Source organism: Tympanuchus pallidicinctus, unplaced genomic scaffold, assembly GCF_026119805.1.
Source record: "Tympanuchus pallidicinctus isolate F22 unplaced genomic scaffold, pur_lepc_1.0 scaffold3, whole genome shotgun sequence".
In the NCBI taxonomy this organism is placed as follows: Eukaryota; Metazoa; Chordata; class Aves; order Galliformes; family Phasianidae; genus Tympanuchus; species Tympanuchus pallidicinctus.
The window spans coordinates 96,787,886-96,807,637 of NW_026294747.1; the positions used below are offsets into that span (position 1 = coordinate 96,787,886).

At 36.6% G+C, this 19,752-nt stretch overlaps 1 long non-coding RNA gene across 1 annotated transcript in view; it reads right to left on the minus strand.

The window, feature by feature from the left end:
• The window catches only part of LOC128085193 (uncharacterized), an 86,569-nt gene that overhangs the window by 31,624 nt on the left and 35,193 nt on the right, over positions 1-19,752 (minus strand). The window contains exon 3 of the long non-coding RNA XR_008208830.1: positions 8,029-8,133. This is a non-coding gene — a long non-coding RNA (uncharacterized LOC128085193). The remainder of the gene's footprint in view (positions 1-8,028; positions 8,134-19,752) is intronic.

A 19,752-nucleotide genomic window follows, 5' to 3' on the forward strand; every position in this document is an offset into this window, starting at 1 on the left:
AGCAAATTTGATTCCTTTCTTGGAGTCCTTTTGATTTTGTAATGCTTTTTGGGGGGTAGGACTAGCTTTTCCTTTTTCCTTTTTCCTTTTTCCTTTTTCCTTTTTCCTTTTTCCTTTTTCCTTTTTCCTTTTTCCTTTTTCCTTTTTCCTTTTTCCTTATTCTTCTCCTCTCCTCTCCTCTCCTCTCCTCTCCTCTCCTCTCCTCTCCTCTCCTCTCCTCTCCTCTCCTCTCCTCTCCTCTCCTCTCCTCTCCTCTCCTCTCCTCTCCTCTCCTCTCCTCTCCTCTCCTCTCCTCTCCTCTCCTCTCCTCTCCTCTCCTCTCCTCTCCTCTCTTCTCCTCTCCTCTCCTCTCCTCTCCTCTCCTCTCCTCTCCTCTCCTCTTTTTTCCTCTTCTCCTCTTCCTCTTTTCTCTTCCTATTCTTCTCCCTCTTCCTCTTCATCTCCCCCTTCCTCTCCCTCTTTCTTTTCTCCTTCCCATCACCTTACCTTCTCTCTTTCCTTTTGTCTTTCCTTTCCTGCATCCCTTCTACTCTGGAGCTGGAGACATACATGGTGTCATGAGCACCGAGTTGCTGAACACTGAAGGCTAAGCCTGATGCATACTCTTTCCATACCTGTAACTCATCTAATGGAATTCCAAGTTTAGTGTAAGGTTAAAAAAAAATAAATCAGCATATGAAACCAACACATTTATTTCTGCCCAGTGATGTGCTTTGGGATAAGCAAGCAATTACATTCTTTGGATATTCGCAATTGCCAGTTACAGGGAATTGAATCATAAGTGTACTGAAGATGATATTTACTCTTAGATTTTTTCCCAATGGTGTTCAAATATATACTTATCTGTTGCCCATGGGGAACTTAAAGTACTGTGTTCTGCATATGCAAAATGCATGAGGTATTTTTATTGATTGAAAATCCACAGTAGTAGAAAAAATCCTGGCTAGGACTGGATGACTTCATGCCAATAAGCATAAGAGAACAGCACTATCTCAGAAAACATTTCTATGCCTGTGGGCATAACTTGCACGAATCTGAGCATCTAAGACTTAGCTTTCAACAGAATCTCAAGAAGTGAAAAGGAATGGTAAGAAACCCTTTCTGCTGCTTTCTGGTAAAGTCTTCATGTTATAAAACAATGGTAACACTGATGTCCTGTGCACAAAAAATTCCTAATCAACATGAATAGAAACGTGGAGTACTGTTGGATTGTGTCAAAGAAGAGATTGCTGCTATTTTAAATTGCATTTTGGATTATTGATTTTAGTTTTACCACCAAGTGTTGAGCAACTTCTAGCAAGTAGTTTGTTCCAGGCAGAGCAATATTAAATGTTATTGGCACATTTCTGTTATCACCTTGTCAGTATGAAGTTGCTTTTCAACAATTTCAGTGTTAAACAGAAGAGTAGATACAGTGGTAGTATCTTCAAATTATGTTGTTGCTGAAGCCAAAATTAGTAACGGTAAACTTTTCAAATAAGATTTTAATGTCACAAGACATTGGGAATACAGTAAAAAACATTAGTAATGTAGTTTTGTGAAAATGAAAATTCCTCTGTGTATTCTAACTAATGGGATCAGCATACTTGTCGTAGAAGAGGGAACAAGTGAAAGGAACCTTGTAACATAAAACGTAATGTAGGCAGTGTTATATAAAGCTGAGTGAGCCACTTGGCTTATGCTACAGCAACTGTTACTCAAAAACATATGGGAGGTTCTGAAGACAACTTTAATTCTGAAGTTCCTTATCTGACTTAACAAAGACAAATATAAAGTAAACAAATACAGAGTATAGTATTTATTGATGGAATTCCAAGCAAAAAGTGTTCCTGAAACAAAGGTCTTGAAATCTCTTAGTAGTCTGCTAACTTAGATACTTAAGAAAAATCAAATAAATATTTTATGGGACCAGATGGCTAACACTTTGCAATCTGAAATGCCAGCTGCCAATTTGTTTGTTGGTGTTTTGCTTTAAGATGCTGCACACACTGTAAAGAATAAACTATTAATTTCTGTCAGATGTATTATTTCAGAGTTTGAGTTTCAGCTAAGCTTACACTGAGTAAAGCAAGAACTGGAGGCAATTCTTTGCTTTCTCTCTTAGGAAATGTTTTCCTACATGTACCCAACATTTTGATGTGAAAGATAGGCAGATACATTCAAAAGGTCCAGTTCTTCTTGAATTCCAAAGACCAATATCAGATAATTAGCTCATTTTGATTTACTTTTCATGATGACTTCTGCTTGTTTTCTGTTAATATGAGTTCAAGCAGCTATTTCAGCTCATTACATTGTAAGTGATCTTCCATGTTCCATCAGATGTATCTGAAGGTGTAATAGGACAAGTTTCATTATTATTGATTTGTACTGCAATAGTCCAAAGGCAATTTGTGCCACCACCACACCTGAAGAAATGATAAAATATTTTTATTTTCCAAGAGAAAAAAAATGTATTTTGTTTGAAGAAACTTCTGAAGTATTATGCACTGAACAGGCTAGATGTGGTGCCTACTAATTCAATAATTCTCACTGACCCCAAAAGCTCTTTCCCCCCCCCCCCCCCCCCCCAAGAATGGGGCATTAGAAACTTAATGTGTCTTTGCTATCTGAATACAGTTACTTTGGATGCAAGGGATTGATGGGTTCTCATTTTAGAAAGAACTGAAGTGCTTTTTGCATGGTGTGTGTAAAAATTAGCTTCTTGCTGTACTGTCTGATTAAAATCTATTCCAAAGAAACTTTCATATATTTTCTAGTATACGATAAACCTTGAGTACAGTGTTGAGTTTTGGGCACCTCAATGCAGAAAAGACATTGAGATGCTGGAGCAGGTACAAAGAAGGGCAAAGAAGTCTTGTGAAGGGCTTGGAGAATATGCCCTACAAGGAGTAAGTAAAGGAACTGGGGCTGTTTCATCTGGGGAAGAGGAGGCTGAGAGGAGACCTTATTGCTCTCTTTAAATACCTCAAAGGTGATTGCAGTGAGAGTGGGGTTGTTCTCTTCTCAATGACAGCTGACAGGGAGAGGGGAAATGTCCTCAAGCTGAGCCAAGGGAGGTTTAGGTTGGATAAAACAGAAAACTTCTTTATCGAAAGGGCTGTTAAGCACTGGAACAGGCTCCCCAGGAAGGTAGTTGAGCTAACATCCCTGAATGTGTTTAAAAACAGTCTGGGGACACGCTTAGGGACGTGACTGAGTGGAGAGTTGTTAGAGTTAGGGTAGTATGGCTAGGTTGTGGTCGGACTTGATGATCTTGAAGGTCTTTTCCAACCTGAGCAATTCTATGATTCTGTGATTCTATAACAAGAGCTACAAAACTGCTTGCATGAAAGGAATAATCTCTACTAGACTAACAAACTAATTCTAATCAGCTGCTAGAAGTGTAAACAAGAATACCTCAGATATGAGCACACAATGTGAGAAGAGCTCCTTGAGAGGAGCCCAGCTGAGAAAGACTTGAAGGTCCTGATGGACAAAAAGCTAGACATGAACCAGCAGTGTGCTCTTGCAGAGCAGAAGGCCAACTGCATCCTGGCCTACACCAAAGGAAGATGGCCAGCAAAGTGTGGAAGATGACTGTTCCATCTGCTTCGCCCTTGTGAGGCCCTATCTAGAGTACAGTGTCCATGTCTGGGGCCCTCAGAACAGGAAAGATGCAAAGCCGTCCAGAGGAGGCACACAAAGACGATCACAGGAATATGAGAGCAGTAGATGCCCCTTCCCTGGTAATCTTCAAAGTCAGGTTGGGTGTGATCCTGGGCAGCTTGGTTAATGAGTGGCAATCCTGCACATGACAGGGGGGTTGCAACTAGATGAGCTTTGCGGTCCCTCCAATCTAAGCCATTCTCTCATTCATTCTATGATATTCAAAGAAAAGTTTTTCATATTCACAAAACAAATTCTGTTAATCAGGAATAAACTCATGCTGAACTGTACTGTTGGGTAAACAATATGAGGAAGAAAATCAGATGTTTAATTTGAGTCTCAATTTTAGAAAACAAAATGTGTAGTATACTCAAAGATGATGCTTTTTATGATTTTTGATGATCATCATATATTTAAATAACTCTTAAAACATGGCAGTTATTTAAGAGACAAACAATATTTCAAAACTGGAAAATGAACTATCCCACTTTTAAAAGATTTTTAAAGAATTTAAAAGATTAAAATACTCAACAGTATTTTAAAACTGTTATATTCCTGAAAATATATAAAAACATTATATTTTGCCAGTTCTAATGGAACTTTAAGAAGCAAAACAATTGTTAAATGTTCAAACATACGTATTTCACTATATAATTCAGAGAGATCTGTATAGGCTCACTATAGTTAGTATAGATTACAGCTGATTTGACCTGCAGTCACTTCCATGATATTTGTGCTTTGTGGTACTGATAAGGAGCTGCACAACTGTTGTAAGCCCTTGACCTTTCACTTGTCTGAAGTGGTAAGTGTGAAATTTGTGACCAGCTATACTTTGGTGCAATTTCAGAGCACATCAAGATCATGGCAGAATATAGATGAATTGAACCGGACAGCGTGAGAGCCAACACTGCAGATCAAAATTCTGATAAAAGATCCTTTATACAGCAATGATATTGTTCAATGCTTGCTACTATAATAAAATTCCACCCTTCCAGAGGATTCTGATTCCAAATGTCGTTATTTCACTCCAAAATGAGAAGTGGTCAAAAAACACATTCACCAAATAAAATCATTGTACTGATTTATCCTCTATACAACTTCTTTTGTGGTAAGGAAATTAAGATAGATATGAACTTGTGAATGAGAGCTTGGCTTTACGTATTCATAAAAGTGTCCATGTCTTTCCTTATCTTCATGAATTCGCATTATGAAAACAAATTAATCATAATTTCAGAGTAAGCCAGTAGTGAAGAAAGATTTAAATAACCATATTCATTTTCTAGTGGGATGATGCAATTTCTCCCTACTTGCTGCAAATGGATAGAAGGCCTAACGTCAACAGTCTTTTGGGATGACAAGCCAGAGTATTTTTCTTTCTTGAGAAAGGGTAAGTTTACCACTGAACAGCACTGAAAATGTATCTTCCAAGTAAAACCAGTAGTTATATATGAAAATCAACAATATTTTGTACCCAGTTGCCAGAATAGTGTAAGGTAAATGTTAACACAGGTTAACAATATCTAGTTTATTAAAATACCATGGAGGATTGGATCCAAGTGCCAGTGTTGTAGAGAGCAGCTCTGCCTTTGTATTTCTTGTTATGATCTATAGGCAATTCTCTTGCCCTTACTCTTTTTCAATCCACTGCAGCAGCATAAATTGCTTCCTACTTAGGCTACTGTTTGATTAGGAACATCTGTTCTTTTACTGCATACTGAAACTTTGTGATGCTCTCTGGATCTTTTCTGTTCTTTGTAGATTCCAAAATCTCCAAAAGCATCAAGCCCCCAAAGCTCACTGCACAACTCCAGTGTAGCTCTTTTCAACGCCTTATGTCTCCAACAGTCATCGTTACCCACTAAATTTGCAACCTTGTAAGTAAAATCAATAGCAAATGAGAAAAGTCACGTACTTTGGTCTCCCTTTATCTTTTGCACTGATGGAATAATGCTCAGGGTAAATGGACAAAGATAAATAGGAGAGAGGCCTAAGAAGGAAATGCAAGAGGAAGATACAGTTGACAGGGTTTTAAGTGAACCTGCTTTATATATCTAGCTAAATTTCAGCTCATATGAAACTGAGAGCTTCATAGCTACTTCTGTACAGGTACAGATCTATGTATGAGGGCACTCTAGAACTCTAGAAGGACTTAATGGCCTTGATCTGCATCAGATGTTGTTTCCACATGCACTCATGATCTGAGGTTTGATCTGCGATGGAACAGTGGTTTAGCCACAGCCACGGGACCTATGACAGTGGGTCCTGGTCTGTGGACTTCCCTACCTCCCCTAAGACCTCTTAGGCAACCACAGGACCTGAACTTGTCCTCCTTTTAACTAACTGGCTTGTCCTCAGACCTTCCTCGTCTCTGTGAACTTGCTTGGTGATCTGAGCTCTTGACCTGACCATCGTTTTGGAGCTTCAGTGGGAGCAGTGGGATAGGCCTTGGCTGAAATAGTCACTGCTTTGCTGGCCTGCAGTACCTTGGCTTTTGCTGCTCCATGAAAACTGGAACTCAGTATCATGTAAGTTTTAAAAATGCACCGTTGAAGTAATGAATAAATAATTAATGAGAAAACTTATTTTCTGATTGAATAGAATAGTGGCAGGATTTTTTAATAACTTGAAAGTTGAAAATAAAATAGCCATACAAGTATTGAAAGAGCTTTCATTGAAGCATTCTGCTTCTTGCATCTGGCAACTGAAATTTTTCAGTTTCATCAGGTTCTTTATGCAGTACTATTAATTTATTCAGATATACATTAAACCTTCAAAATTCAGGACTCACGTCCTTGCAAAAGACAGCAGAGCTGCACTACTGAAATCCTTGCTTGTTCCAACTGTAAAAAGAGTACACAATCTGTAATAAACATATGTGCAATTATAACCAAGACATTTGCTTGTTTAGAAGCCTTTTGATTTAAAGATGGTAATTAGTATACTACTGACTGCTCCTAAGAGTCCCGCAGGTACAGTATCTGTGAGATAATTAGAGGAAATCAGAAGGCAAACTGATCCATAACGTCCTCACTGAAATTAGCCACTGTGCACACAAAGGTCAATTTTGTCTCAAAAACTTAGGAATCCATATTATCTTGTCACTGTACTGTCCTAATATTAGTATTTAAAGGTTTTTACACTTCTATGTACCTGTGTTTGGTTCCACTATGAGAACTGGAATGATTGTCAGCCTGCTGAGAATATGTGTAACATATAGATCAGATAAACAGAAATAGATATCTAATGGCTGAGTAGTACTGTGAACACTCATGAGACTAAAGCAACTACCTGGACTAATATATCCATTTATTCACTCTTCTACTTGTAAATAGAAAATTTACATGTTGAGTCAATAAAGGAAGAAAACACTGCTTAGAAAATTTGTTCCAAATCTACTCAGTCTTTTACATATTGCAAAGAGAGATGAATATGAAAAGCATAGTTTTGACAACCTAGATAAAAACAAGGTTATATGCAACCCCAAATATAATTTAGCATGGAAGTTTATTACAATTGTAAAAAATGTGCTTTTAAAAAGAAAAACACTGAATATTTAATACTGAAAAATAAGTAGTATGTAGTAGTACGCCTGAGGGCTCTTTTGCGATGTTGAGTGGCTTTAATTTAATTTAGAAAGCCTGTAAAAATGGTATATAGTAAGCACTTTTTTAGTCTTCTACCAACTTTTTGTTATTGTTGTAGAAAGAGAGAAAGCTATACAACTAATCCTCTTTGGATCCTATGTCAGTAGTTACATCTTGTGTTTGTTTAGCCATAATAACAAGATGAAAAAGGATATTAAATATCTATTTTTATCCCACCATTCTTTATGAGGTAATAGTATCATGCCTCGTCGGAATGATTTAAAGGTCAAATATTTTGACATTTCTGAATTTGAAAATACCTATTGTTGTTATTAATTGTCTCACTGCTTCATTCCATATAACTAGTTATTTGAACAATTGCATGTAAGCATCTAAATCTAGATTCTTAAATAACGAGATTATATGCATGCCAGTGAAATGCTGTACGTATCCTGATATTGTGCCATGTTACCCTTTGGGCATTTTCCTTTAGATTCATAGTCAGATTTTATTGTAGAGGTGAATTGCATGTATGATTCAAATAGGCTCCAGGCAGATGCTCAGAATTTTCCTGAAAACATATAAAGGCTTCAGGGAAACATCTTCCCTTGGTGATCATAAAAGCACCACTTGCATGTTTCCATACTGAATATCCTTAGAACTTTGTTCACAAGCACAGAGAGAATTGAGAAGCAAAGCTGAGTGTTTCTGGTGCCCTAAGAATTTTTGAGATAATAACCACATGGAAAAGGTTCTTAGGCACATAGCAATGTGTTACAAATGATTGAAGATATCTTACCTTTCTTGAATTCTTGGCAGTGCTTTGATCTGGGTTTCTTCTCATCCATTGTAAGGTCAAGTATTACATTAGGGCTTGATTGAAGTTTCAATAATTCAGAATCATCTGTAATGACAAGTTATAAATATTTTCTGCTAAAAGTATTTAAAAGCAAACAAGATATTTCCTATTATTTATAAAGTGACAGTAGTAGGTGTTGGGGACATTAGCATTGCTTAATACAAAACAGCTTGAGATTTAATGGCTACTTTATGGGAGATGTGCTCTATTTGATGAAATTGTACTAAAAAGTTAATCTTATCATTACATCATAACCACTACTAAATAAAAGCTGGTACATTTACTTAAATTTTATTTGAGATAACAGTGATGCTAGGCTAAAGGTGAGAGAAAGTCCTCTTTAAACAAGTATGTAAACACATAGGTCAATGGAAATATATTCAATAATCCTTTCCATCTAGAGCCAAGGCCAATGTAACTGGAAGTGAAACATGTCTTCAGCTGTACTGATGAAGTTCAGTTTTTGTTTTTCAATCAAACCATGCAAATTATCTCCTATTAAATTTAATTATACTCAGTTGTTTTTCTATGTCCTCCCACTGGCTTGTTTGTTCTAAAGTGTTCTGAATTTAAGATTCTGTTATGTGATGTACTTTCGGTTTCTTTCTGTATCTTTTTTCTCCTCAGTGCTCCCATTGTCCTCTTTGGGGGCAGAAGGTGCATCATACTTTCATATATTCATGTCCTGTGTGTTTCACTTGTCAGTAAATTGTAATAGATGAGGCCTAATTCAGGCCTTCACTGAGCTTTCTATCATGTTGCCCCCTAGGTATCAAAGCAATTTCAATGTCCATAAATACATTCTAGTACGAGCATCAACTACACTACACTGTCCTCATAAAATATTACAATAAAATATTACTATTTTTAAAATGGTCTTTGTTTGTTTGATCTCTTTTGCACATTACTTAAACAAGTCTCTTCTATGACTCCTAACTGTATTGCAACAGAAGTTTTATATTCTGATTTTCTCTCTCAACCTTCTTTTCTTTTCTGCAGGTGCGTTACATATTTCAGTCCTTAATAATATTTCCCCTTGTCTACCCATCTGCTTATTTTAGCTGCTTCTTCCTCTCTGCTGGATTCTGTACAGACTTCCCATCCCCCTGTCCACTCCTTTAAACTCTCCCCCATAGCTCTGTCTATCCTCTCAGTCGGTGCATTTGTGACCCTTCTGTTCAGATGGAACCCATCCCACCTATATAGGCTCCATCTGTTCAAAAATGTCCCACAAACCTAAAAGGGGACGGAGGAAGTTCTCCTCTACAGAATTGACGTCACTAGATGGAATTCTCCTGGGGTTCTGGCCCCGGAGAATCGGTAGCATTTACAAATAATAAAAAGGCTTCTTGCTGAAAGGAATTCCTGTGAATAATATTGCTGCAGTACCTACCTATTTTCTTGTATACTTCTCAGGACCTGATCCAAAGCCTAACTCACTGGGGATTTTCCACTGATCTCAGTGGACTTTGGATCAAATCTTCATTTCACAAATATATGACTCAAAGGACAGGTTTCAAAACTAAGACTTTCTGCCAAGATAAGGGTGTTTAATAACTTCCAAGCAATTTTCTTTGCTTAGAAATATGGCAGCTAAGAAAATAAAATATACTTATTTGGGAAACTACTATTAACAATATCTCTATGTATGCTTGGACTTGCTGAAATTGAACATTGCAAATACGATGCAACCTTTTGTCAGTGGAGTGATTTTTTTGGTCATGCTCCAAATGTTGCTCAATATCTGCAATATGTAAAGTATTAAAATCTCCTTGTGATCTGCTTCAAGGGACAAGAAAGGCTGGAAGCAGATAAAAAAAACCACTCCCTGCTTTCAGCATTGGTAAAATTTCTCATTTCAGGATTCTTTTCTTCATTATAGCCTAAAGAGAAAAGTTGTATTAGTCTACTGCATGAAGTAAATCTTTTGCAGTTCAAAATAAATAAGGACTGAAAATGAAACCTAGATTTATATATCTCACTGTACAAACATAAAAATGTAGAGGAAAGGTTGACTTTAATTCTTGGCAGTTATTACTCTACTGAGTCGCTGAGATGTGCTTTAAAATTGCTAAAAGACAAGAACCAGAACTGCTCTATACTTTATTTTTGAATAAGGTTCCTTGCAATGATGGTCTCTCCCAGCTTTTTGCAAGGTACAGTAGCTGCAGCTTTGTTTATCTGGCCCCTACACAATATTGTCAGGATGCATTTCCATTTTCCAAGTGACTGCTGCCACTGTGCCACAATCTGTGCTCATTTCTCGAGCAGCTAAACCCTTTGACACTGTGGTTTTTAATTAAAATTACATTAAACTTAATCAGCCAGAAAGAGGCTGCTGTAGAAGGCAGGTTTGATTGCAACCTGCAAAGGGCGCTGGGGCTGCCAACTCGCTAAAGATGTGCCGGCAGATGCCAAGCTGCTTGTGTGAGCCCCATGGTCACAAAAATGCTATGAGAGGTCAGTTCTGTCTTCACTTTTCTCTAGCACTGTCACCAAACTATAATGCGCGATAACTCTCGATAAAGCTCAAGGAAGAGAAACACGTTGCTAATAGAGTCAATGTGCTTTCATTAATTTCTCATGTAATGGAGTCACAGAAAAGGTGTATTTGACAAACGCAGTTATTTGGAGAAACATGCAAATGATAGCACCACAGGTCTACCTGCATGTTTAAGAATCAAAACATGTCAAGGGGTAATGAAACTGGGCCTTATGATTAAATTGTCCCTCACATGCTCATGGTTTTCCTTTGAGTTTATTATTTATTCTTGTTTGGCTTTGGATTGAGTGCTCAGTGAATGAATAGGCATAAGAGTGTTGGACTGTCAATACCTTGTACAGCTAAGACCACTGTAACTACATTAATGAATAGGTTGTGTCTTAAAATTGGCAATAAAAGTTAAAGTAGAGCCTTGAATTAGCATTCATAAACTTTTTAAACCTTCTTTGATAACAGCCCAAAGTCACTACAGTGTCTCTTGAGGTTAGTAAGATACCGGTATCTTCCAAACACGTGAGGGGTCACTGAATGGAAATTATGTGTAACAATATCATTATTTACATTATTTTAATAGTTAAGCAAATTAAATAATCTCTCTCAGTGACTTTCCCTTTCTATGACCATTGTTTTGATCTGAACAAATTCACAGACAAACTGGAGAACTTCCAGCTTACTCAGTCTGCCTCAAATATGAACTGGACATCTAATGCAGCAGACCTTTTCAGAAAACCACTTCACATCTTCTTGAGTTCTGAATTTTATAATAATTCCAGAGAGGCAAGGCAGTTATAACAGTCATCTCTCATGCTGTGCAGTCTGAAGAGATCTTAATGCTTTGAAAGTCCTTTTGCATTCTATGCAGTAAGATAAAGAAAAAACAAACACATGAGTCTTTTGTCTTCTCTCGTACATTAAATAAACCCCAGGCTTCTGAAAGATCCTGGGCAACATTCGAATGTTTAACTCCATTTTGTATTTCCTCATGTGGGCTATTTCATCCTTCTACCTATGAATAGTAGATGATTCTTGAATCACTTGATTATTACTATTATTATTATTTTCTGTGAGAATCTGAATTCGCTTTATGTATTCAGGAGAACAAACAAGCTGAGATTTGATGATAATACAGGCTGAACAGAATAGAATTCCCTGTGTACAGTTTTCAGTTGTGTATGCCTGGAAATCTGTTTATTGAAACCTGGAAAATCAGGAACAAATTTGGCAAAGTAGTAAGAGAAATGAAGAAATGACAGATAGAAGATGTAAATAAACTTCAAAAAGTTTGGTGGACTTACAAATTGCGAAGAAAGACACTTGAGGAGAAAAGAGAGAGAACATTATGAAAGGTTCCACAGTGAGTAAAGTGAGATTGAAAAGTTAACTTCCGACTACAAAATCAGACATATTAAATACAGAGGAAAATGGTGACTGCTGTGTTAACATCTATTCTAAACACTATCAGAAAATAAACACATTAACACCTATAAATCTGGAATAGCACTAATTAAGTCAATGGAATCAGGCCGTGCTAAGAGAAAAAGGAATGTTTTTTTCTTCATTTATTTGGGGAAAGAAAACTAATGAACAAAGCATCTCATGCTTGCTTATTACATTTGGTTTAGGAAACATTAAAATATATCATGAAAAAATTAAACTTGTGTGATAAACAAAAGCAGAAAATGAAAATAAGAAACAGTTTTTAAAATTTGGACTTCTTTTTCTGAATACCGAGATTTCAGAAAAAGCAAGGAATTAAGATATAATTATTTTATCATATTACATGTAAAGTGACATTTAACTCTTTTCTTCCTCCTTAATCATATATTTTTCTCTTTATTTTCTAATCTCTGCATTATCCTTACATACAGAGTTCTAAATATTGTGAGTATTTGTTTTGTGCCTTGTAAGCAACTCCTTTATTCATGCAGCTCCATGTTTACGAAGGGACTGAACTTCAGCCCTGAAATGAAGTGTGAAATGCGCCACAGAACAAACCTCCATCTTAAATGTTTGGTCTAAATTGATATTACTGGTAAACAGATACCAAGCATTTAGAAGTCTTACCAAATAGTATTTTCTCACTTTCTCAGCTAGATCTTGGTATGCATCAGGTGTGTCCAGTGCAGAGCAAAACGCATGGCAGGAAACAGTGTTATTCCATATGTGGAGCTTGGCCAGTTCCTTAAAAGGATTACACAGCGTGATCTCCACTGTTAGTAGGGATCAGACCCAGCAGTCAAGTGCTTCTTTCTAGTACAATGTTCTTAACATGAAAGGATAAAAAAAGCTAAGGAAATATTCTTTCACTTTTTATGTCATCTTTATGTTACTTCCTATGTTACAAAGTCTATAGTAAAGCTGAGGATTATACCCTTTACTGATCACCCACACACCTTCATTCTGAATAGTAAAGTATGTTACTTACATGAAGAAATAATGGGTAGTTTCACGTAAAGTAGAAATAATATCTCCTGAATTGTCTTTGTATTGTACTTTATCAGAAATTAAAGCTAGCCTAAGTTGAGTCTTTCTAAATAATCTTCCCTGAATGAATCCTCTGGGATACAATCTCAGTTGAATTCACACTGCAGTTTTTGTCTTGTAGATCACTGATGGTCTTTCACACCTCCCAGATGCCTTGTTTCAGGCAAAGCAAACTACACAGTTTGAGCCTTTTCCATAAGACTTGGTTGAAGTGGGTCAACAGATTCAGGGGAGGGAGACAAACGCACATACATATTCCCTGGGAAACCGTGTCAGTCTTGTTTGCTCTGAAAAAAAGGCTAAAAGAAAGATGTAAAAAAAAAAACCAACAGATCCGAAAGCTCCTACTTCATCTATTTGATGGCAGTTGTGAGTTTGTGTTAAAAAAATTCAAAGAAGTGATGGACAAAGAGCTCTATAGTGAGAGCACGATACAGTACAGGCATAAAGGTTTCACTAGCATCTGCATGAGCACACACATCACTACCCACAGGAGTAATGAGCAAGTTCAGAATGATGTGCACTACATGATGGGATAAAGATGGCATACACAGGAAAGTGGAATTTGATATGCGGAATTTCTACCTCTTGTATAACTGGGAAATCTCAAAGGTGTGATTGAATGAAGGCAAGAGTGACGGTTACAAAAATGATGGCTTCTCAAACTAATGTGTAGGGAACGCTGCCAGGAATGGTTCATGTCTATATCTAGTTAACCAAAGACCAGGCAGTAGGAGCAAATTAGAGTTGAGCCCCTAGGGATCAAGTACCCATAATCTGATTAAATTTATTATAATGCAGAAACCAAAACCGATTAAAACAAATATAAAAAATATGACTTCCGACTGACCTGCTCTGACGTCTCACAGAAGAAAGGGACCTTGGAAGTGAATGCCCATTGGGGAAGGCAAGACACAGCCCTCAGGCAATTCTGGAGTTCAGAGTACGCAAGACAAACCGAGACAAACCAAACCGATTCTTCTTAAATCTCGACATTTCAAAATGGGAGTGCTTTTATTCCTCCTAGAAAATACCCGCTGTAACAGTTGTTTCAGTTACATTTAAAGCAGTGGTATATTCTAGAATTTAAAGACCAGGTCAATATGATTATTGATTCTTAGCAATCTAAAGACATGAGATGTACCCTTTTTAGAGATTAAAAGCAACCTGGATACTGATATGCTATCATTCATTTGCATCTTCAGCATGTTTCTGAGTCAACCACGTCTAGCACCTGTATGGCAGGAAACTACATATCTCATCAATCTACACTTGTAAGGTGCAACATTGTAAATGAAAACAGTGAAATAGTAGCAAAAATGTTGCCTTGTAAGTGGGACATACAGTTTTTATTTGGTACATATACAGCTTTTTGCATTCTGTAGACCGTCATGTATCTATGAAATAAGTAGTGGTGGCAACTCAGCTGCTGTTGGTGAGCTCTCACATGCGGATATCCACCTGCAATGCTGCTTTCCCATTTCCAGGCAGACTAAAACTTTTTTTGAGTGTCAATACTGAGCTACAAGAAACCAAAATGAACTCAGGCAGGAAACTGGACAATACAGAGACTCTCAAGTGTTTGGCCAAGCACTCAAATCTCAATTTGTCAACTGTACGGAGAAGACTTCAGGTTCATGCTGCCTTTTAGTTTGGGTCATACAGTACATACAGGCCTGCAATATATTCAACTGGAATATAACCAAGGGACCTCTTTTAGAATATCCCCTGCTAGATTGCAACTTAGTATTTGTAGATCAGGTTGCAGTCATACAGTGTGGATGCTGGAGACAGTGGTGGGTGCACAGAATTATGTTGCTCCAGTCTGAGTTAATATAGTGTAGGATGTTCAACGAAGGAGTGAATAATGCTTTCAAAGAAGGATTTTTTAAATGAGAAGTTTAAATACAGTATATATTATACAATTGATGATGTTCACTGCTATGTAATGCAGTCACTGATTCACTGCTCAAATCTCTCTTTCTCTCCCCTACATTTTTGATGTTCCTTTTTAAGAAACAGTGCTATATTCACTACTGTACCAGATTTTCAAGTTCAAAGACAACGTGCAGAGCCCATGATGTCTCACGACTGCAAATCTCAGGGGGATCCCTGCCTTTTAACTCAGCTTTTTGGATTTACCCAAAGAACCAGCACGTGGCTCTCTGAAATAGTTCAAATGGGGAGCATTGGTTTTGGTATGCCTGTGTAACATCTCACATTTGAGACTCAACTATGTATCTCGTAAGTTGCTGCTTTCTATGTTTATAAGTCTTGATGTTATCCTACAAAAAAATACACCGAAATTATGAAAGTGAGATATTTTCTCCCTATATCTCCCGTGTTGCAAACAAAATGATCTTCAATTTTATACTCTCTCCCAACACTATGTTATTATTTATGATGCTACAAGTTTGTACTATTTCCCTAAAGGTAATTTCTGGACAGCTTAGGATAAGAAACAATCAGTTTGTAAATTTTCATTAATGTAATAATAGGAGGTGCATCAAGGCAATTGAAATGTTTTCTGGTGGCCAAATACACGCTATTTGTAAGATGCCCTCCCTGAACATGAGAACTAGTCATGATGCAATACATGATGCAATTCTCTATCAGTGAAGACAAAGTGAAGTAGTAAAATGACTACTTTGTCAAATGATTACAGCTTCCACATGGCTGAGTTTGCCATCAATGAATCTTCTGACTGCTATCAGATGAGTAATCCCAGTAATTTCAGTGAAATTAGATGAGAGGTAAAGTCCTGCGTAATGTAAGTACAAAGAAGATTCTAGTTTCTGCTAAGCAGTTGCTACCTCTCAGAATGGACAATTTTAACTTCAAATATCTCTCAGGACAGCAAAAGTGAAATCTTTAATATCTTTTTCTGCTCACTGTTGGTACAATCTGCTCTCTGATTGGTACAGAACCTTCCACTGTTGGTTATTTTTGTTTGTTTGACCAGAGGAAAAACACTGATTAAGAATAAAACAGAACTACTCTGCCTATAAATTAATGACTAAGATGCCACAGAAAAAATAATGTACAAAAATTAAACTTGTAGGACTGGATTTTTTTTTTTTTTTTAATGAAGTCCCACTTGTTATTCATAAATTTATCCCCACTTGACGTAACAGCTTTAACATTTCTCCACAAATTTAGTAATATTTATGATGCAAGTGTGAGAAGGAAATAAGCTGGAGTTTTCTCAGAAAATATATTTACTCTTTAGGAAACAATCTATCTGGATAGAAGAGATCTAATAAAACAACAACAAATATCTACTTGATTTCAAAGAAAAATCCTTCAGGTTTTATTTTTCTTCACCTTACATTGTTATAATTTATTTCTTGACTGCTCTTTTGATTTATTGTATTTCTTCACATGCTTTTATCCAGAGCTGCTGTACACTTGCAATTTAGTGTCTAACCTTTAAATGCCCAGAGACATCTTAGCAACCAACAAAGGAACACCGATCTGGACCTATAACTGTACTCCATACGTCACAGCTGATTAGGAAGCATGAGGATCTATCCTACCAGACATGTCCCTGGCAGCACTGGGTCATTGCACTCAAAGGGTTAACTGATGGCATTTAATATACTTATCTGGAGGTAAAGAGTTTCAAGGCTGAAAAATACTTCCCCTCGTATTACCACTTGGTCAATTAGCAACCTTTAGGCCAGAGATACGTGTTCATATTCTCTTGTTATCCTGTCAGGACTCTTTACTCATTCACCAGTAATGGAGTCCTGTGACTAAAACCCTTTTTGGCCAGGATAGCTGAAAGACCAGCTTCTGATCCCTCACAGAAACTCTCCTACCGGCAATAAAACAGCAGTTATATCACAACTGCTCAAATGGCAAATGTGAAGTGACTGCTCAAGTATAAGATGCTGCCTGAAAAAAAGAAGATGGGGGTAGCTCATTTGACAGAGCTGTTCACACTTCTTCTGCACAGCTGAGAGACATTAGCTTGATTTCCCAAGATTGGTGTGTTTTCCAGCACGGTGAGTTAGAAAACCTAGCAGCCTCTGAGAGAAGCTGAGTCTGATCATACATGTTTCAAAACTCAGGCACAAAAAGGCATTCCAAAAAAACCAAACCCTCATAAAAAGCTGAATATTTTTTGCAAGGTCAATAGTTCAATTAAAGTAAAGCAAAACTGAAAAAAGACTTTTGTGAATTGTCTCTTTCCACAGTACTACTCCACCTAGCTCAGAGTTCCTCAATTTGTACTCAACTGGGCAAAATATCTCCTTTTTGTTTTTCTTTCTTTTTTTTTTTTTTCAAAAAAACCATCCAAGCTTGTTTATGTTAACACAGGTTGGAGATGACCTTTAACAACAATCTGGTTCACCAAATTTGATAATAAAGGAAAAGCAGAACAGGGTTTTTTTTAGCTTTGATTGATAAAATGCCTGTATTTTATACTAAAATAATCACCTGGAAGACTCATAATCAATACTGTTAGTTATTCAGGAGATTCCTTTATCCACAGTAATTATTACTTCTAAAATATCAAGTCATTTGGATACATAAACATAGATTGAGGTTTTTGTTGTGGATAGTACTTGTTTTAACTTACAGAGGAAATACATTTTAAAAGCCTCCATTCTATCAGCCACAAGTAATTCAACATTCCTGGAGAAGAGGATGGATAAGTAGATCACATTTTAATTTTTTTTTTAGTATCAGAACTATCTCAAAATGAGTTATGTGTTACAGTACATGTATTTATTATGTTATATGTGGTTACAATAATATCAACCTCCTTCAATGAAAGTAGAAACAACAGAAGCAATTTCTTCAGAAAAGATGGAAATCTGTTGATTTTTCAGTTTGATTTTAGGATGTGAAAACTTATGGCCTGATTTTTATTCAATATTACTGGTAAATTTTAACTCCTAAAATGTACATTGAATTCACCTATAGTTTGAATTATATTTTCAAGCTCTTATCTCTTGAAGCTACTCATACAATGACAGTTCAGTATGTATGAAACGTAATGCCATTGAAACTGAAAAGCTCTCTAGGTGTATTTTGAGTTGTTGGCTGTGTGTCTGACTGGGGCTAAATAGAACTTTTTAGTTCTGTTTAGACAGTCAATCCTCTGATTCAGACTCTGCTATGAAATGCAGCTGTCTGGATTTGGAGGTAGAGTGATTGTGGCTTTTATTTTGTTCTTTCCTTTGGAGATACAATGGCTGCTGTACAAATACAGATATGTGAGAGGCTTGAGGAACTTCTGAAATTTATGTGGGAGCCTAACTAGGCTTTTTTCAAGAGCTATAACAGCACCTTTGCATTCCTCCTGAGATCAGCTCTGCTTATTGACTATAACGATATTTTGAAATTCTTTGGACAAGTAAAAGCTCTGATAATTTCATGAAACTTTGAATTCAGAGCATGATATATATATATCTGAGAGCTTCACATTTTTGCAACTTCTTGTTTTCTTGTGAACAGCAACAAAAAAAGATAGAATCCTTTATACATATATGCATGATCCATCAAACTACCTAACATCTGCAAGAAGATGCTTATAGTTTTGAATTTAAATTCACAGGGACCATCTCAGCACAAGAATCCTTATCATATAGATCTCCACAGAATGTACAAAAAGAAGTGTATTTGAGAACAGAATATTCTGGATGTCAATCTAAAACCAAAGAAAAGTCTTCCTATGTTGTAATTGGTATAATGGCAATTCAGTTTTGTGATAACACCTTGTAAAAGCTCTTCCAAAATATGACTTTGCTGTGTTCAGGCATGTGCTTAATCTTAAGCAAATTAACATTGCCACCTGATACTAGCAGAATTATACAAGTGCTTAAGACTAGATATTAAGGTCTGGGCCGTAAGACACTGATGGAAATGAGCTTAAAGCACCACACTGACAAAGTGAGTGATGGGTGTAGAAATAATTACATACCAACAGAAAATAAAGGTATATAAAACCTTCCATTTCTTACTGATGATATCCTGTGCTGTTCAGTATTCAAAAACGCACTTGTGGCTGCAGAGTCCCCCAAGAGGATTTTAGTGTCCTTTTGAAACAAAGCCTGCTGTAGCATACAACCAAACTTGTGTTGACCCAGTAACTACTGACCATTTTGAATAATTTTGATCTCAACACTTCTGATAGTCCAAAGGAAAATATCTGCCATTAGTAAATATGAGCATGATTAACTAAAACCCATAAGTAATGCAGACTTCCAAAAGGTTTTGAAATCTTAGCTGAAATAAGTAATAACATATTTATATAACATAAACATGGATTTCACCATCAGATCTTCAGAATCACATGGATAATGTTAGAGAAACAAATTAATATCATATTTTTACCTCCTTTGGGTAACTTTGATACCAGTGTATTCCAATGACTGAAGAAAAATTTTTCAGAAATAATATGTCATCATGATTTTATAGATTTCAGTAGAGCTCGTTATCTCACCTCACAAGAGTGAAGGAATGAAGTAGAAGTGAAAGAGAAGGAAGGGACAGTTGTTTGCACGTAAGTGCAAACTTCTAGATGCAGATCCAGAACGGAGCTGCTTCCAGATTTATGTTGCTTTAACAATCATTACTAGCTTGTCATTTTATATTCTGAAAAGTTTGTAATAATATCAAGCTGTATTTGTTTTAAAATCTTTAGCTTACTTGTCTTTTTAGCTATA